Here is a 19,131-nt window from a genome sequence, read left to right as displayed (position 1 = left end):
TGGGAGACAAATTTATCTATTCAATAGACTTTTTTGTGCGATACAGATTTGTTTATCAAGTCTTCGACTTTGGGTCGTAGCAACTCTTAGTTGTGGGTGAGATCAGCTAAGGGAATCAAGTGTGTTGTATCCTGCTAGGATCAGATATGTAAGGAGCACGATTGTACCTTGAATCAGAGTGAGATTTATTAGGGTTCAACTACATTACAAACCAAAGTTAGCTTTGTAGTAGGCCAGTGCCTGTAGCGGCTTAATACAGTGTGGTGTTCAAATATGGACTAGGTCCCGGGGATTTTCTGTATTTGCGGTTTCCTCGTTAATAAAACTTCTGGTGTATATGTTTTTTCTTTTTCTCATTATATTTTGTTATATAATTGAAATATCACAGGTTGTGCATTGTATCAATCAATTGGTAAATCCAACCTTTGGTTGTTGATTGATCCTTGAACATTGGCCTTTGGTACCGTTCAAGTTATCTCTCTTATATTCAATGAGGATCGCAAATTATTATTTGTTTGATTGCGGATTTAATTGAGAGATTGATATATAACTCTTTGATATACTTTTCTTAAGATTGAGTCTAAATGTCTAGTTGATTCTCTTGTAAGTATATTGGAGTTAGTCTATACAGATTTCTAAGCGAAATATTGGGTGTGGTTGTTAGACCCCCGTTTTTTCAATTGGTATCAGAGCAGGCAAACATGTTTAAAGTCCTCATAAATCTGTGTCTGGAGCGATCTGACTCTATGGACGACAGTACTTTCTCTGAAAAACGCGTCACCAGAAACAAAAGTTCTGTTTCTATAATGTCTATTAAAGAGAAAGACTTGTCAATCTCAAATATAGACGAGCCTAGTGTTCTAATGAAACAGACTGAAACAGACTTGTGTTACCCTGATTACCCTTCAAATGAGTCTGACTCAGTTGATGTAAGGGAAGAAGTTGAAGAGAGTAAACTGATTCTAAATCTTGTTAGAATCCAGGCTGATAGAATTAATTGGTTGAAAAATAATGTCAATGTTCTTCGTGGTATAGTGAGAGATTGTAACTCTAAAGAGAAAGCTCTTTGCAAGGAAAACGTTGTAGTTCGGTCATCACGTATCTTACTCGAGGCGAACCTAAAAAAGGATGCTTTGGAAATTGAACATATCTTGAGTAAACTCTCTATTCAAGGATGTTCCAAAAAGTCTACTATACCATCTGCTTCTGTCACAACTGAAAGAGTTCCAGTTCCAGAAGTAAAATCAGAATCCCTTCCTATTGGAACAGATGTGCTCATAGCCTCCTCTAATCAAGGAATTTCCACATCACATGGAGGGAAGAAATCTCCAAATGATGATGTTAAGTCTGTGCTCTCTTATCACTCTCGTGATCAGAAAGTGTGTCTCTTTTGTGATTCAAAGGGGCATGTTAAGAAAAAGAGAAACTCTAGGTTGAATAACAATTCCATTTTTCGACTTCAACACACCTTAGATTTAATTCTCAAAGGTGTAACTGACATTCGTATGTCTAAACCAATTGGTTTCAGTACTCACCCTGTATATTCTACCAGGAAAGTCAGTTCGATGTGTTCCTCAAATGCTCAAAAGCATAACAGACTTTATAATGGAAATCTTCCAAGAAGAGCTCAAGAATCCTCTTTTGACAAAAAGGGAGATAATGTTGCTTTTGATGTGGATAAAATATCAGGAGAAGGGAGAAAAAAATGATAATATGAAAAACAACCTAAACGTGATAATTGAAGGATATAAAGAGACCGTCAGTAGGTTGTCAATTCCCTCTATTCAGAATTCTTCTGGTAAGAACTCAAACTATGTCTCGTATTTTGATGACAGTAAGTTTTATGATATTTTTTCACATCAAAAGGGATTATTTCCTAGATTTGAAAGGAAAAGGAGACTCAACCTATTTATGGTGGTTTTTAGTTCAGGACCAAAATTGTAAAACCCTGTATTTAACGCGTCATCATCCTGCAAAGGAAAAAAGGCCATTTGAAAGTAATGAGTGTCCGGACCTCTTTACTTACATATGTATTGAGAAATTCAACATATTTATGAAGTTTATTCAGAATGGTGCGTGACCCAACAACCCCTGATATTCTGTAAACTTTAACCTATTGCATTATTCACTAATGCATGACCTACCTAGTGTTTTCCTATGCTATGTTCTCAGCTGAACTTTTAATATTGGCATGACATGACGATTAATGTTCGCTCGCAGCGGAGTAACATAAATCTCCCGAAGTTTCAGTATTGAGACCTGCATGAAAACACTCATATAGGCTATATCACCCTCTGACAGGAAGATTAGCGTGTTTACACACCTTTTAATTAAAAGTTAGCGCGATCGAACGCATTTAAATTCCTTAAGGGAAATCTAGACTGTCCATATCAGTCTTAAAAAACGATCACGGCCATACGATTTGGCCACACAGTTCAATAGGCCTAGTATACTCCTAGCGGAACTAGGCGATCATCATGATGACCACCAGCGGGCCCAATAATACCCCAACCGGTCGGACTCCATCTAGCACACTCCAATGTCATCGAACGCTAACCCCAAACATGGGTGATCGCGTTGTTGAAGAAGAAAGCTCAAGCGAGCTACGACCGGCTAAAACGGTCTCAGAAACATCACGATTGTCCAACTTAGCTAGCCTAGTTGGACGGCCGAGATCTTCCATGGAATGATCAAAGAGGCGCCAGCATACCCATTGGCGGCCCAACTTCCCCTTGGTCAATCCACCTACCCGCGACAAGTCTAGAAAGTGTTAAATCGTTTTCCCAAACTAGGGTTAAGGCGCTATTACCAAAACCCTAATTTGGGTTGCGACAAGATACAACTATCGGAAATCAATCATAACCACCCATCTTCGCCTGCCAAATTAGATCTAATTTTAGATGGCCTAGGATATGTCAGCATACTCACAAGCGACCCATCTTTGCATATGGACGACCGGCCTGTTCGAATCAGCGCCCAGCGCTTCGATTCGATTAGCCAAACTATGGTTGGCCGCGCGGCTTCAAACCCTAAAATACAATCAACGACAGCATACAACTTCCGCAAATCATCTAGATGACCAACAGGGTGATGTTGTGATCAATGGCCACCCCTCTTCCATAAGAAGCGATCGGCCAGGCCAAGGCTCTCCCATGTGGCCCCGAACGATCACTCAAAAGTGACCATTCCTGCTACTTGTATGATTCAACAGCAGCCATTAACTGCCACAAATCGTCTCAGCCAATCAACTTGGCTAGCCGATTTTAGCGGTCCAGATCTAACTTGGATCGACCGATAGGATTTTAGAATGACGTCGTTACTCTCTTATAGGGCCTGACCGGCCACTCCCTGGGATGCGTGCGTATCTCATACCAACTCCCTGAAAGAGGATGGTCAGGCTCCTTTTGAGACACTAAGCTCCGCGATTAACTTAGACAAGCTCGAAAACAATGATGCTTCATGAACATCGATTATTTTCAGCTGCTTGTTTAAAAGCGATGCTTCATACACATCGATTATAAGCGATGTTTATAAATATTGGCTTCACAAATAATTTATTATTGGACCTAAAAGCACTGTGTGCTGCTTTCAGCGACGAGTCTCACGACTCGACCCACTTACTCGAGACATCAAACATGACACAAACTGGGGGATGCTCACTGGGTATTGGTCTGGCGATTTACAGCGTGTGGCGTGCAACGCGCCCATTACAAGAACGTGTCAGGGAAGAACGGACGTTTAATAGTAATGAGAGTAGTGGGTGAAAACGTGATCAGTCTTCCCTCTTAACGGAAACACGATGATTACCACCTTCCGCACAACTCCACTTCTCTATTACTTAACTTCCTCCGCTTCCTATGAGATCAGGGTGCGCTCAATGACTTATATAAATAGGTTTTCAACCTATTTCAAACAACAAGTGTTATCAACACAGGTAGCCAGAAACCATTTTCTGATACAAGTCATAAAACATCCACACCTTCATAATTCAACATTCTGATCTCAAACACCTTTTTCGCTTCCCTCCCTAAGATCAACCCTTCTCATTCACTTTGTAACCGAATTGAATGTGGAACGACCATTTCTTTGTTTAGGTCAGAGTCTTACAGATTGATCTCTCGAATCTAAAAGTACTCCCGTGCAGTGCATTTGTTTAGGGTTTGAATACGTTTCTCATCAACACACCCAAATTTGCCAAAAAAAATAGAATTAGTTTTTACCCCAAAAACAACTCGATACCACAGTGGGAGATTAATCTCTCGTTGCAAGAATCAATTTTCAATTTCATTTCAATTTTCTCAAGTTCAAGATGGCGAATCTTAGGTCTGAATACATTCGTTAAACTGATTTCGTTTCAATCACCAATTTCAACATTCACTTTGTAATACATCCCCTCCAGCCAAACTCTCCGAAAGTCATGAATGATCGAAGTGAAATCACCATGGAAGACATGGATAGGCTATTAGAAGATGTCCTTGCAAATCAGGATGATATTTCCAAACGACAAAATGAGACGTTATGTCTCTTAAGGATCATAGTAAATCGGTTATGGAAGGAGTCGGCAAGCACTCGCCCGGAGAACATCATCAACAATAAAGATAACATCGGATCGTTATCTGAAATCCATGTTTCCTCCAACTGTGATACAGACAGAATACACAACCACATCGGGCATGAGCCAAAAGGAAACGATCAACAAAATCCATCCGGCAACAAAGAGCCGAAACAGTTTCACAGGGAAAATGACTCGCCAGGAGTGTCACAATACCTGTAGAATAAGAGCAAGGAACCGGCTTATGAAACTCTATTGGAGAGTCTATACCTCAAGACCCTCGCAGAAGTTCAGAGAGCTGTTCAACAATCCACAGCCACGACCGCCCAGACTTTACCGAGCAAAGAAGCGCCTGAAGAAGGAGAAATCTGCCAGGATCTCCATGAAGACAAGAGCTTTACTAATGAAAAGTACTCGGTTTAACCGCGTCGAAACACTGTTGCCATTGATGCAGAACCCTCGGGAGAAGCTGCACTTCAACAAAACCGCCAAACTAAGCGATCTGCGTCTATGTCAACACACACTCACGTCTCAACTCTACTCTCGAAACGAGCCTTATATCAAAGCCCGTAAGAATTCTCACGACAACAGCTGCAAACGAAAGAGAAGCTAGACTCAAGGTACCCACATTTCCCATTTCCAATGAGGAAGGTTCTGGAGTTGCTAGAAGTTTGGGTGCAAGATGGAGTAGTTGAACTACCTCCCACATGGAGTCCACCAACTGATCAGGAGACGATCGATCCAAGATATTGTCATTACTACATATTTATACATCACCCTACCAGTGAATGCAACGGCCTGAAATGCATTATCTGGGAGAAAACTAATTCAGGGGAGTTACGTCTATGAAATAGATGTGGATGGGGAAAACGGGTCGCCGGTTTTTTGGGAAGTGAAGAGATGAGCGTGCTGTCGAGACTTCTCAGCCGGGAAAAATGTTAATCCTCACACAGATGCACCGCTGCAAAAGGGGGTGCTTAGATTCGGGAAATCAATCTGTATGACTCCGGCCTAAACCAAGACAATGTTCGTTCCAGAGTCAATTCGGTCGCAAAGAGATGAGTTGATCTGTAGGAGGGAAGTTGAGAATTGTGTGGGATCAGTGATGATCGAGGATTGTGGGTGTGTTGATGGTTTCTGCAATAATGGTGAACTGATGAGTTCTAATAAGTTTTGATGGATTGATGAATTCCTGAGAGTGATAGCTCGATAAGTTCTGCGTAGACGAGAGTCTGTCTTGTTCAATCATGGTTTCAGAGACTTATTTATATTGTCAGAGTAGTGAACACACTGATCCCTGTAAGTATGACAGTTTTTTGAGTGAAAGAGTGGAAAAGTGGAAGATCGTGGTGAAATCAGTTCCATGTCGTGTGGAGACTTCTGATCGTGCAACCACTAATTTGCTAACTCCTTCAACCGTTTACACGACTTACGCACATTTCTCGTTGTGGATGAATCCACGTGTCGTAGACCGCCAGACCAAAACCCTACGTGATATCCCCCCATTTGTGACGTGATTGACGTTTCACAAATCGTGGAGTCTGCAGGGCAGACGTGTTTTGATTAGTCAATTGTTGACTGATTAGACAATGAGTCTAAGTTTTGGTTAATCAACCATGAATGGTGAATGTTCAGCGATTCATAGGTCGAAAATGTAGTTCTCTGGAAAGATGTCAGTAATGTTGATTCACTGATGAATTACTGACTAGTTGAGCGATTGAGCAAGTATTGCTCAATTCTGCGAATTATGATAATTTGATGAGCAAGTATTGCTCAATTCACCAAGTTAATGATTTTTGATAATCCATCGTGCAACTGAGAAAGTATTGCTCAATTCGGAAAATTATTGATGAGTTGTCGAATATTGGTCAATATTCGGGCGATTGAGCAAGTATTGCTCAATTCAGCGAATTATTTACTGGTGGCGTGACCCAATAAAATATTAATTAAAACATCGGTAGATCACCGAATATTGTATAATTAATTTGGATGTTGATTGATGGATCAATCATAAATTTATTAGTGTTTGAAGAGTGCTCAGAATGATGGTTTCACAGAGCGTTCATTCGAAACCCTAATTTTTGGTCAATTTTCCATCAATTGGAGAATTGCTAAAAATTGATCATGAATGAGGAGGGACCCAACACATGGGATGATGAGCGCCCATGTGATGCCCAGTGCTCCAGTGAGCATGCACCAGGGTTCTCAGTTTGAGAGTTGGTGAAAAATCATGAATAAATGGTGAATCCACCATTTACTGAAAATATTGTTGGGTTCAGAATTAGGTGTAAAACCTAGGTATGAGAGATGGGACCGACCCAGAGGGCATGGGACCGGCTCTTGGTGGTCACGTGACCAGTTGTTGGTCGTTTGGAGAGAGTTCGGGCCCAGTATGAGCAATTGGGCAAATTAGGTCAGAATTGCGAAAACGTGTGGGACCGTTTTCGTGCAAGCCCTAGGAACGACCTGTTCGGTCATGGAGGTGTGCACGTGTTTCCATGATGTCCATGTCTTCATACTGAGAGTTTCAGTATTTTTTGATGCGCATTTGAGCAATATCGTGAATTTTCAGAAGAGTTTCATCTTGGCTGAGAATTCTCGATTTTTTGGTGGAATGAGCATGTATGCTAAATTCATCAATATTTTAAAAATATTAAAATAAAAACATTTTAATATTTAAAATTGTCGTAAAAGGCTAGCCGTCCGTGTGACCATGTTGGCTTTTGGTTTTTTCGTGATTCGAGCAATATTTGAGAAAATATGGAGAAATCACGAATTTTTCCCAAACCCAGGAGTTTCATGAGTTGAGGAAAATAATAATTATGAGAAATTAAGGCTTGCAAGGTGTGGGACCGACCATGTCTAGGGCATGGTCGTCCGTCCAAGTTGCCCGGTCCCGCATACCTTTCCCTATTTTTGTATTATTTTTCATGAACCCTTGAAGTTATGGAGAGTCCTTCAAGATATGGAGAATCCATGAATATATGGAGAATCCACGAGTTTTTGTTGAAACAAGGAGATTAATTATAAAAGCTAAGAATTGTGAGGTGTGGGACCGCCATGGCTTGGGCATGGACGGCCGGCTGGGTTGCCCGGTCCCGCACACTTTTCCTTATTTTATAATATTATTTGGGGAATCCACCAAGTTATGGAGAATTCATGAGTTTTGCAAAACAAGGGAAGTTGCCGAAAGGAGTTTTCGTGAGTCCACGAAATAACAAAAAATATGGAAAATAATGGGAGGAGCGGGGACCAACCGTGGCTAAGGAACGACCGGCCGGTGGGCCCACCGTGAGCGCCTCCGTTATTTTATTATTATTTTAATGTTTTCTCCTGTTTTGCGAAGGATTCCCCATTATTTTAAAGTTTTGGACACTCATTCGTGCGTCCGGGTGCTCGTTCATGCATCATTGTCGAGTACACTTGCACCATTTTTGTGGGGCTTACTCAGTGATGGTCCAGATGCCCAGTTGTTGAGTATTTATTATCAATTTATGAAATTCAATGAAGAATAATTCATGAAACTGAGTAATAAAATTGAATAGTTGTTCATTATTAAATCATAGGATCAGCTGTGGATTCGATTACGAATTCAGAATAATAGAACGAGCATTACCATCCTATGGATCATAGATTCGACCATAGAATCAGAGTAATAAAGATTTATCTATTACCATTTCATGAGATTAGCCGTGAATTCGATCATGAAATCGGAATAATGAGATAATATAATGTTTTATTGCTATTCTATGAGATCAAGCCGTGGATTAGATCATAGAATCAGAACAATTGTTTATTGCCATTCCATGGGATCAGCTCGTGGATTCGACCATGGAATAAGAGCAATTGTTATTGCCATTCCATGGGATCAGGCCGTGGATTCGACCATGGAATGGGAGGAATGATAGATTATTCTGGGAATTCAATAGTGAATGTCAGGACATAGGTAATCTACTTCAGAAAAGATATTAGCCAGTTAAAGCGTCACATCTATTCTGAGTGGTTCACATTCATGGAGTCACGATGTTGTTTACGACCTGAAGGCGTTAGTGTTCTCAATCTACGGAGAACCGCCTGAATCTATGCACTTTGTCCACATAATCAGGGAACGGTGAAGTGTCACCGACGTCCTGAAGGCGTCCGCCGCGCAACTATTCTTCTATGTGGAGGTGGGTCACTCTCCTGCAGTCAGGGAACAATGAGTATCACCGACGTCCTGAAGGCGTTAAGTTCTCAATCTACGGAGAACCGCCCAAATATGTTATTCTGCATAGAGGTCACGATGAAATGTCAGGGATCGAATGCTCAGCTAGTGGAGGATTTTCGAAAACATATTCATCATGGCTTCGTAAAATATGAATCGTTGCATACCTGAAAGCCGTGTCAAAAACATTCCTCATGATTTTACGGTTTTGCCCTTTGTTGAAAATCCACCATCTACAATAGAAATCTTCCTTTTCTCCACAAGTCAATATGTGTAGTTTCACAGAAGAGATCAAATCATATGGGGACTTTTTTCATTATCAGAGGCGTGTTACAACAACTCGGGTCGTAACTTGGATTTTAAGCAATTATATGTGTTAGAGCATTGCTCGGTTGAAGCCACCATGCGTTGGTATGTCAAGTGTGGTTGTCATATTTTAGTGAACCAAAACTCATGTTAAAAGTCGCTTGATTATGTACTAGAGTTATACTTCGTATAGGTTAGCTTGAAAGCTTTAGGATATGAGACATTACAAGTATTGCGAAGTCTTGAAGATGTGAAGAAGTACGGAGCTACAACAACAACAAGCATCCTTACACTTGAGGTTAGTGATATTTGACTTGAACTGTTTCATTCCCTATCGTATCTTTCAAGTCGTGTATATTGAAAACATAACTGAGAAGCATGTTTAACTCTAGATAGACATAGTATTAAGGAATACAATACGAGGTTTATTGCTTAACCATTAAACTTTGTAGATAAGACATCGCCATAATCTTTTGAATGCTATTGTGATTTTATTTGGGTATTGTAGATGGTCGATTTTCGACAAAGGCTAAAATTGTAAACTCATAATTATACGAAGCTCTGATTCAGAAATCATACGTGAGTATCGAGACACGGGTCTCTCATCGAATTCTCAACGGAGAGTACTTTCTCTCAGAGTACATGTAGATATGTAGTCTCACGACTGGACAACGGCATATCTCATGAATACTGAATACTTTCAGTAATTATTTCTATATAGTATCACGAGATGGACGGCTCCTAGACAGCTTGCTCTGCTAGTATAGAGCGATAACGTTTTCAGGAACAAACAACAAGTTTACCCTGACTATATAAAGGATATGACTTACCGACAAGCTCATATCGGGATAATTAATGCTCCTAGACAGCTTGCTCTGCTAGTATAGAGCCACAAAGTTAATTATTCCTAATTAAGATCAATTATGCCGTTACATTCACTACTGAATTTCCCGAATAATCTATTACTGCTCCTATTCCATGGTCGAATCCACGACTGGTCCCATGGAATGGAAATAAACAATTGTTTTGATTCTATGATCGAATCCACGGCTTGATCTCATAAAATGGCAATAACTATATTATCTCATTACTCCGATTTCATGATCGAATCCACAACTGGTCTCATAAATGGTAATAAATAAATCTTAATTACTTTGATTCTATGGTCGAATCTACGATCCCATGGAATGGTAATGCTCACTTTATTATTCTGAGTCGAATCCTCAGCTGATACTATGAATTAAAAATAAACATCTTATTACTCAGTTTTGTGAATTATTCTCCACTGAATTCCATAATTAGTAATAAATAATTAACAACCGGGCGTCTGAGCTACCTCTAAGTAAGCCCCGATTCAAATGGTGAAGGTGTATTCAACGACGATACACTAACAGTCGTCGCACAAACGAGTATTTCAAAAATACAACGAAACGATGAACCTATGCAAAATAGAGAAGAAAATAATAAATAATTAAAAATATTAACCAGGGTGCTGGGAGCACGGACACACCACCGACCGACCATGTCGTGGTCAATCCCACGCCACTTTTATATTTTTAATGCATTTTTATTATTTTCCATGATTTGATGAAAATTCTCTCATTTTATCAAATCTCCTTCGTCTCGAGGAAACTCCTCGGTTTCATGGTACTTCCATAAATCCATAAAAAATAATATAAAATTAAGGAAAGGAGTGTGGGGCGTGACCATTGGCCAACCTGCCATGCCTTGGTCCCAACTGGCCCCACACCCCACGGTTCCTTATTATTTTATTATTATTATTATTTCTCTAATTTCATGAAAAAACTCCTTGATTTCATGGTATTTTTTGCACAAATCATCATATAATAATAAATAAAATAAAATTATGAAAAACTTGTGGGACCGGGCCACTAGCCGGTCCCACATGCCCTTTGCTTTGTTATTTTATTATTATTTATCCTATTTTTCCTTGAATTCATCAAATTCCTTGATTTTATAGTATTTCTCTCAAATTAGGAAAAATTCCCTCAAATCATCAAAAATACCTAAAAATATTAAAAAACTATAAAAAACTCGTGGATCGGTCCATAGCCGGCCGGCCATGCCTTCACGGTCCCACATGCCCTTGTTTTATTATTTTAATATTTTTTGCTTCCCTGAACTCATGAAAACTCCTTCAATTCATGGAAACTCCCTAAATTCATCAAATTTCTCAAAATTCATGAATTTTTCATAAAATCATCAAAATATTATAAAATTAAGGAAAAGGCACCACAGGACCGTGGTCACGACCGGCTGACCATGCCTTGACCAAGGCGGTCCCACGCCTCCTCATTCCTTATTTTATAATTATTTTTCATCATCTCATGGTGTTTTCCTCAGTTTCGTCGAAATCCTAATTTTGGCATATTTTCTCGAATGGATGCTCAATTGCACGCCAAAAAATATCAAAATTCTCAGGACTGAGACACGGACGCCTTGGGGATATGAGCACGCTATCTTGACCGACCAAGATTGGATTTTTGGCTCACGGAAGCCGGTCCCATCAATTTTCACAGTTTTGACCTAATTTGCACAATTGCTCGTATTAGGTCCAAAACTCTTCCAAACACTTTGGATTTTCATGAAGTGATCGTCAGGCGGTTACGTGACAACCTAGGGTCGGTTTCATGACTCCATGGTCGGTCCCTCGCCTCTTCATAATTAATTTGGTTTTCTCACTTAAGGCTCAGACGAGCATTTTCGAATAAATGATTAAACCAGCATTTAATCATTCTTTCACCAACAAATCGTCAACTCTATAAGGAGTTCTTTGTATTTTCTCACGTGAGCATATGGACACTACATGGTTGATCCACGGTCCCATGTAGTCGCTCCCTCCTTCATCCCATGGTTAAACTTCTGACGAACCATGAATTGATCATCAATAGATCAAATAAGGGTTTTTGAATCCAAGGATCATCATTCCAGATTCCAACCTTAATAATTTTACGACGGCCTCATGGTCATTAATCTACAATTATGCTCGGATCAACGACCAGTATTCTAATTAATATTTTTGGTACGTTGCCAATAATCTATCAGATGAGCAATATCTGCTAAGATGATCAAATATTCAACGATTCATCACATGAGCAACACTTGCTCAGATGATAAATATTTGCTCGAACCAAGGTATATTGGTTCAACAATTAATATTCAATGATCCATCGAATGAGCAATACTTGCTCACTTCATCGTAAGAACTATACCTTTGTCTCATGACATGTTCAACTCCTGAGTTTCAGAACATCATGTTCAACTCCGCAACTACATGGACTTATCGTCCCATCAAACCACGAAGTCATCAATTTACTAACATACCACGAGACGTCAATCATGTCACTTTGGGGGGATATCACTTAGGGTTTTGGTATGGCGGTCTACGGCACGTGTGTTCAAATACACGATAGAATGTGAGCAAGTCGTGCAATCAGTTGAAGGAATTCACGAGGTAGTGGGTGGACAATCGACCAAGTCTCCACACGTTGAGCAACTGGTTTCAAACACGATCTCCACTTCCCCACTCCTTGATTCCATCAACTGTCACACTTCATGGGGTCATGGTGTCTAAAATTCCAGCAATATAAATAAGTCTCTGAATCATGATTGAATCATCGGCATCATCAGTATCATCAATCTCACGTCAAACCGACAACACGAGATCATCAACTCATCAATTGAGCAACTACTCTCAATTGAGCAATTTCAATCACTCAGAGCTTATCGTATTCAGAATTCACACACCACAATCTTTGATTACCATTGATTCCACACATTTCTCAGCTTCCCTCCTACAGATCAACCCATCCTCTCTTGTGACTGAATTTACTCTGGAACGGTCATTATCTTGATTTAGGCCGGAGTACTACAGATTGATCTCTCGAATCTAAAGCACCCCCTTTGCAACAGTGCATCTGTGTGAGGTTAAACATTTCGCTCGGTTCGAGGAATCTCCTCTGTACGGTCGTCTCCTCAATTCCTCAAAAACTAGCAAATCGTTTTTCCCCATCTACAGGTATAAGGTGGGGATTTCATCCTAGGGAACAATGCTTGCAATCTCTCAATTTCACAGTGGGAGGTCATTCTCTCGGTTGCAATCTCACAATTTCACAAGATGGTTGATCTCAGGTCGGGTTCAGTTACGAATCCTAGCACAAACCGTGCTAGCACTAGCAACAACAACAATCAAAATATCCCGGAGACAATTCCGACCTCCAACACTGATGGTGGTGACATTACTCCTCCTCATGCCGAAGGTTATCCACTGACCGGACGACATCCTGAAGAAGTCAGAGGAGATCCACCACCTATCATTGCTGATCTTATCAAAGCGCAGGAGACTCTTGCAAAGAATCAGACTGACATGGCTGCTACACAGAAGGAGCTGTGTAATTATCTCAAAACTCTTACTGACAAGATGTCAAAGAAGACTCAAGAGAATAGAAAAGAGAAGGAGAAATCCTCAGACAACGATCCTGAAGTAATTCCAATCCATACAGTAGAAGACGACGAAGTCCACAAAACTGCTGCAGACAACTCATAAGCGAAGGGATCATCGAATTTCATCACTCGCGAGGATCTGGAACACCTCTTGGAGAACCGTGGAAAAGACAAAACATCGCATGTCCATCGTCATCAACCTCCTTATCCTGCCGCTACGCAGAGGATTCCGCTCCCCAAAGGTTACGTTTCTCCAACCTTCACCTTATATGATGGAATTGGCAATGCTCGGGAACATGTCTCTCGTTTTATCGAAGCCCTGGGAGAACATGAACATAATCATGTCGTTCGTCTCAAGGAATTCTCAAAATATCTGAAAGGCAGAGCATACACCTGGTATAACAACATCGCACCAGGGACTATCAACAATTGGGGAGAAATGGTTAACGCATTCTACATGAAATACTTCTTCGTGTCAGAACAAGTCACCCTCTCCGACCTTGGAAGGATGTTTCAGAGGGTCAGTGAAAATCCCAATGATATGTGAAAAGGTTCAGAGTCCAAGCCCTGGATTGTCATGACCCAAACGTCACGGAACAACAACTGGTGGACTTGTGCATCAATGGCATGCTCCCGATTTACAGGGCCTTGATGGAAAACCTTCGATTCTAGACTTTCTCAGAGCTTCACGAACCTGCGAAGAGGTCGGCAACCACTGCACCCGCTCTTTTGGAAAGAGCAAAGTCTACAAATACTGAGGATTCAAAAGACACTCGAGGAAGCAGGCGTTTGATCAACCATCAGTACAACCTGTAACCTTCAACAAATGCTGTCACGGAAGGGAGTAAGTGAAAAGCAGAACCACAACACAAGCAGACTTCCTCTACCCCTTCAAAGGCACACAAGAAGGAGAATTCGAAAATCCCTCCTCAGCATACGGAAAATCCCGAAGCACCTGATTTTCCCTGTTCAATGGAAGAAGTTAATGAACTACTCGATGCCTGGATTCAAGATGGTGAAATCAAATTGCCTTATGTCAAGAAGGAACCAACTGAAGAGGCCATGGAAAATCCTCGGTATTGCCGCGTCCATAGATACGTCAGCCATGCCACAAGTGATTGCAAAATTCTGAAGCGCATATTAAAAAAAAAAGGTCGAATCAGGAGAGCTCAACCTGGGGACTGAGGGAGTGCACAAAAACCCCCTCCTAGTCAGAACTTTTGCCATCTCTGAACCTCCTGTCAAGGAAGCAGTCCAATATCTGATCGAACATGTCTGTGAGTTGTTGTATCTTTCAAAAGCTCAAAGGAAAGACATGTTTGCTGCACTGAACCACGTCGTGTCCGGAAAACGTCTGCTGATCCAAGAAACCACCGTCGAACCTTCAGCCACCGACGAAGAAATGTATGACTGGGGACTGCTCACCACAATGCATATTAAAGTAAATGAGTTCAAAAGGGCGTTCGTCGATGTTGGTACCGCTGTCAACATCATCCCTGTGAAAACTCTCAGAGCTGCCGGTATTACTCGACAGGAATCCACCCATGCTCCCATAGCAATTAGGGACCACAAAGGAATCTCCAGACGGCTTCATCACTCTCAAAGTTACAGAAAGATTGATCTGCACTGAGGCCAAGTTTTTCATAATCCGGGAAGACCCTGGATACGACATGGTCCTTGGAAGAACTTGGATTCATGCCGGAAGGATAACGATGCCTTCAACACATCCTGTCATCGACAAGGATTCCGAGTCGGAAGACGAAGCAGAGGACGCACCACCGTTTGAGCATCTGGAAGAAGTAAAAACTCTGATGGGACTTACGCAAGAACTTGGAGAAAATCCGTACACCTTTTTCAGAAGGTTTCGAGCCCGGGCAAGTCTTATTCCTCCTCATGCTCCAATATTACCAATGTTCAAATACGCTACTATGGTCCAGAGACTTCTCCCCATGAACAATTTAGCAGTCATCAAAAGCTATGAGTGGGTAACTTCACCTCAGCAATATTACACTCAATGGTTGGGTTCAGAACTTCCTCAAATCGGTTACTCCATCGAGAGGTTTATTGTTGAAGACCTGGCTAAGCATGATCAACACTATGCTGGATACTCTCTTCCGCGCGAGTGTTCATATGTGCCACAATCGCATAATTCCGTCAAACAGGGAATTCCGAATCAGTGGAAGATATTCAAGGTACGATCGACCAAGCCTAACAAGTTTCATGAAGGGGACCTGGTTCTCAAAGCAGTTCAGCACGGTCTTCATTCTACAATGAACTCCAATTGGGAAGGACCATTCATGGTCGCTAAGTCCGTGGCCGGAGGATACTACAAATTGATCAACATAGATGGCAGAACCCTACCAGTAATTCACGAAAATTGGTTCAAGACGTTTATCTGAAATTATTGGACATTTAAGGTATTGGGCGTTCGAAGCATTCATGACGTTTAGATTTAACTTTTAGGATTTTCTTTCGTTTGTATTTCATTTCCTCCAAAACATTCGCAATACTTGCAATCAGTATTTGAATTCAGCAATTTATCAAAATTCAGTTCATACTTCGTAAAAGAAAATCTCTATCAAATTTACAAGAAAATCCTTAACCATCAGTCAATCCAAAACCATCTAAATATCAAAACCCAAGTATAAACCTCACATCTCTCAGAAGTTCAGAAGTTCAAGAGATCAGCAAGAAAAGGCTTTCGCTCATCAACATCCTTCAAGATTTGCAAAGCCGCCCTCTCCTTGCCCAACTTCTCGGTCAGCTTGGCAATCTTGTCCTCCTTCTCCTTCACAGCATCATTGGGAAAGGGTATGTTCTTCTCACATGAATCCTTGATAACGTTTACTTTCTTACGAAGCCATTTCACGTTGAGGCCAAGTCTTTCTGAATTCTCCAAGTTAAACTCCCAATCAAAGAGTATATCTGGAGTCACGGTATTCCTGGGTCTCGTATGCATATCATTCACGACACGCAAGATGACGCCTACTTGCATGGTTAAAGCATAAGCACGCCCAGGGTTCCTGTCAACGATCATGTGGCCAAACTTCTTCCATATCATCTCGTACAAGCGTGCATATCCAATGGGAACACTGAATCCACCGACCAGTTCATGATACGGCAGTGAAGTGTTAAAGGGAGGATCGAAAGCAACCCCTGCATTTGGATATTCATACACTATTATACGGTTCTCGGTCACTGGAGCGACTCCCACGACCAAAGCAACAGTTCCTTCGGTATTCTCAGCTGCTGTCTCGGTTTCTTCTATCACTGAGGAAACAACCATATGGGTTTCCATAACATCAGTAGCGACCTTCTCACGGCCTTGAAGTACAGGGATGGTTGTCTCTTCATCAATAACTCCAGAATGGTTAGAGTTATCATCGTTGGCTCCAGTATCCTCAACTTCGGTATTTTTAGCACCTAATACGAAGATTACATGAGGTTAGAGTCACGAATCCAAAGGAGATTATGAAACACAGTATACCAGCAAGGCAACATCATCAAGGTTCATCATACTGCATTCAAGGCACGAGCAAATAACATTAAAGTCATGAAAACACATTTTACGATGAGTCCGTCTGAAGAAACTGAACTCTTCCCTGTACTAAGAGACGAACTGGGAGCAATATACAAGGAATCTGAGGATGGGTCATATGCCATTATCTTTGTATGGATGTCCTCTATGACATGTCAAAATTTCATGACAATCCGATGAATGAGAGAGTAGATGTGGCCAAAATATCAAGTGACGCGCAATCTGAAAAAGTTCTGGAAGTCTCCTGGAAGTTTACTATTTCGCCTTTTTCAGGCTCTGAATGTGCTCAAAACTTAAAAATATTCTTCAAAAAAGCTTGGAAATTTTCCGGGCTTGAATTTGCACATGCAGATCATCAAAATCCGACTCCGGACGAAGATTCTACAGCGTTTCTACTAAAAAGATGGGTTCTGAATTTTCTGACAACAAAATTCGACTAAGTTTTCACATATTCACATGGGTTCTCATTCATTCATTTACAAGTCAGCACTTTTATACTTCTATGAAGAATGTACAGGATATATACTTACTTGAGGAGTCTCCAAAGTGTCCGAGGGGTTGGAATTGCCCACATCAACGACAAGAGGAACATCACTTCCATCTGGCTTCGAATCTTCGGAATTACCTCCATTCCCATTCCCAGAGGATGATTGAGTTCCAGAATTCTCCATCTCCATGACGACATCCTCCTGTACACGTCCTTTACAATCAATATTTTCATTTATGAAGCACCCCATTTGAACATGTGAAGAAATACTTACAGTTTCTTCGTCACTCAAATCAGCGATTGCTTGTTCAGTAGCAGAAAATTGAAGACCTTCAAGACTTGATGGAGTAAAATTCTGCAACAAAATTAACAACATTGGCTTCATGATTCTAATGCTAATAGCAATGAAAGTCATGGTGACAAATATTGGGAACTCACCAAAGCACCAACTGGGGACTTTACGGTATTAGGTAACAGATTATAACCTTTATGCCTGCCTTCTTCTCCATGAATAACCGCCTCAGTCTCTGAGAAATCTACACCGATTCAAGGTCGTATATTACGACCGTCCTGTGGTGAAATCCAGTAATATAATCAGAATACAGTTCTTATAATTTCGTGAAGATTATATGAAGAAACATACCTGAGAGCATCCTGGAGACGACTTTCGTTTATCACCAGAAAGATACTTCAATGTTGGTCGACTGGAAATCATCTCAGCCGAAGGAAGATCCTTGAATGGAGGTCTGGGAAATCTTACAAAGCCACGAAAACGCCCAAGTTGCTGATCCCAGAATTCTACATAACGTAGGGTTACATAGGCGAATCTATCAGAACCAGGAAACCAGTATCTACTCCCTTCCATGTGAGTATGATCCAAATGAGTCCTGAGTTGCTCAACTGATGGCTTCCTTCTCCGTATGGTTGGAACACACTGATCCATAGCCATCTGTCGAGCTGCTCTATCAATATTATACTCCTCCACTGAAAGCTCTCCAAACGTGGCTGATAGCAAATGACCATGGGTGCAACTCAACATGAAAGATCTTTCGCCATCACTCAGATGCGCACCAGACGTCAAACTCGTATTTTCTCCAGTATTGAAAGTCATCGGCTGATAAACATAATCAGGGACTGACACCCACGGGCGAAAATTGAACTCAGATTCTTCATCTAACACATCAATGAAGCGTATTTTAGAACGAGGTTGTTTTGTGGACCAACGCATGATCCTAGCGTTATCTTTCTCAGGAAAAGTATGGCGCGCATCAGTATTCGGTCCTTGCAGAACATTACGTGGTGTAGGTGCATAATTCTTAAAGTGCTCCCACATCAAAGCTTGAAGAAACATCATGTTGGCATAACACTCAATCTTCATAGAGCCGTTCGACACACTGGAGTCTATAATCAAGGAGTCCAGGTTGTAATACAAGGATCCTAAGAATAAGATACCTATCGGAAGTTGCTCATCCTGAGCCATATTAATAGAAAAGGGAATCACAAAAGGCTTCAACAAGTTTCCACTGTCTTCAAAAACGTCTCTGGACAACCATAAACATAAGAAAGCAGCAATTGGTAAC

The sequence above is a fragment of the Papaver somniferum genome, chromosome 3, assembly GCF_003573695.1.
Source record: "Papaver somniferum cultivar HN1 chromosome 3, ASM357369v1, whole genome shotgun sequence".
Taxonomy (NCBI): domain Eukaryota; kingdom Viridiplantae; phylum Streptophyta; class Magnoliopsida; order Ranunculales; family Papaveraceae; genus Papaver; species Papaver somniferum.
The sequence above is the reverse complement of the archived record's forward strand: the minus strand, read 5'-3'. Positions refer to the sequence as shown.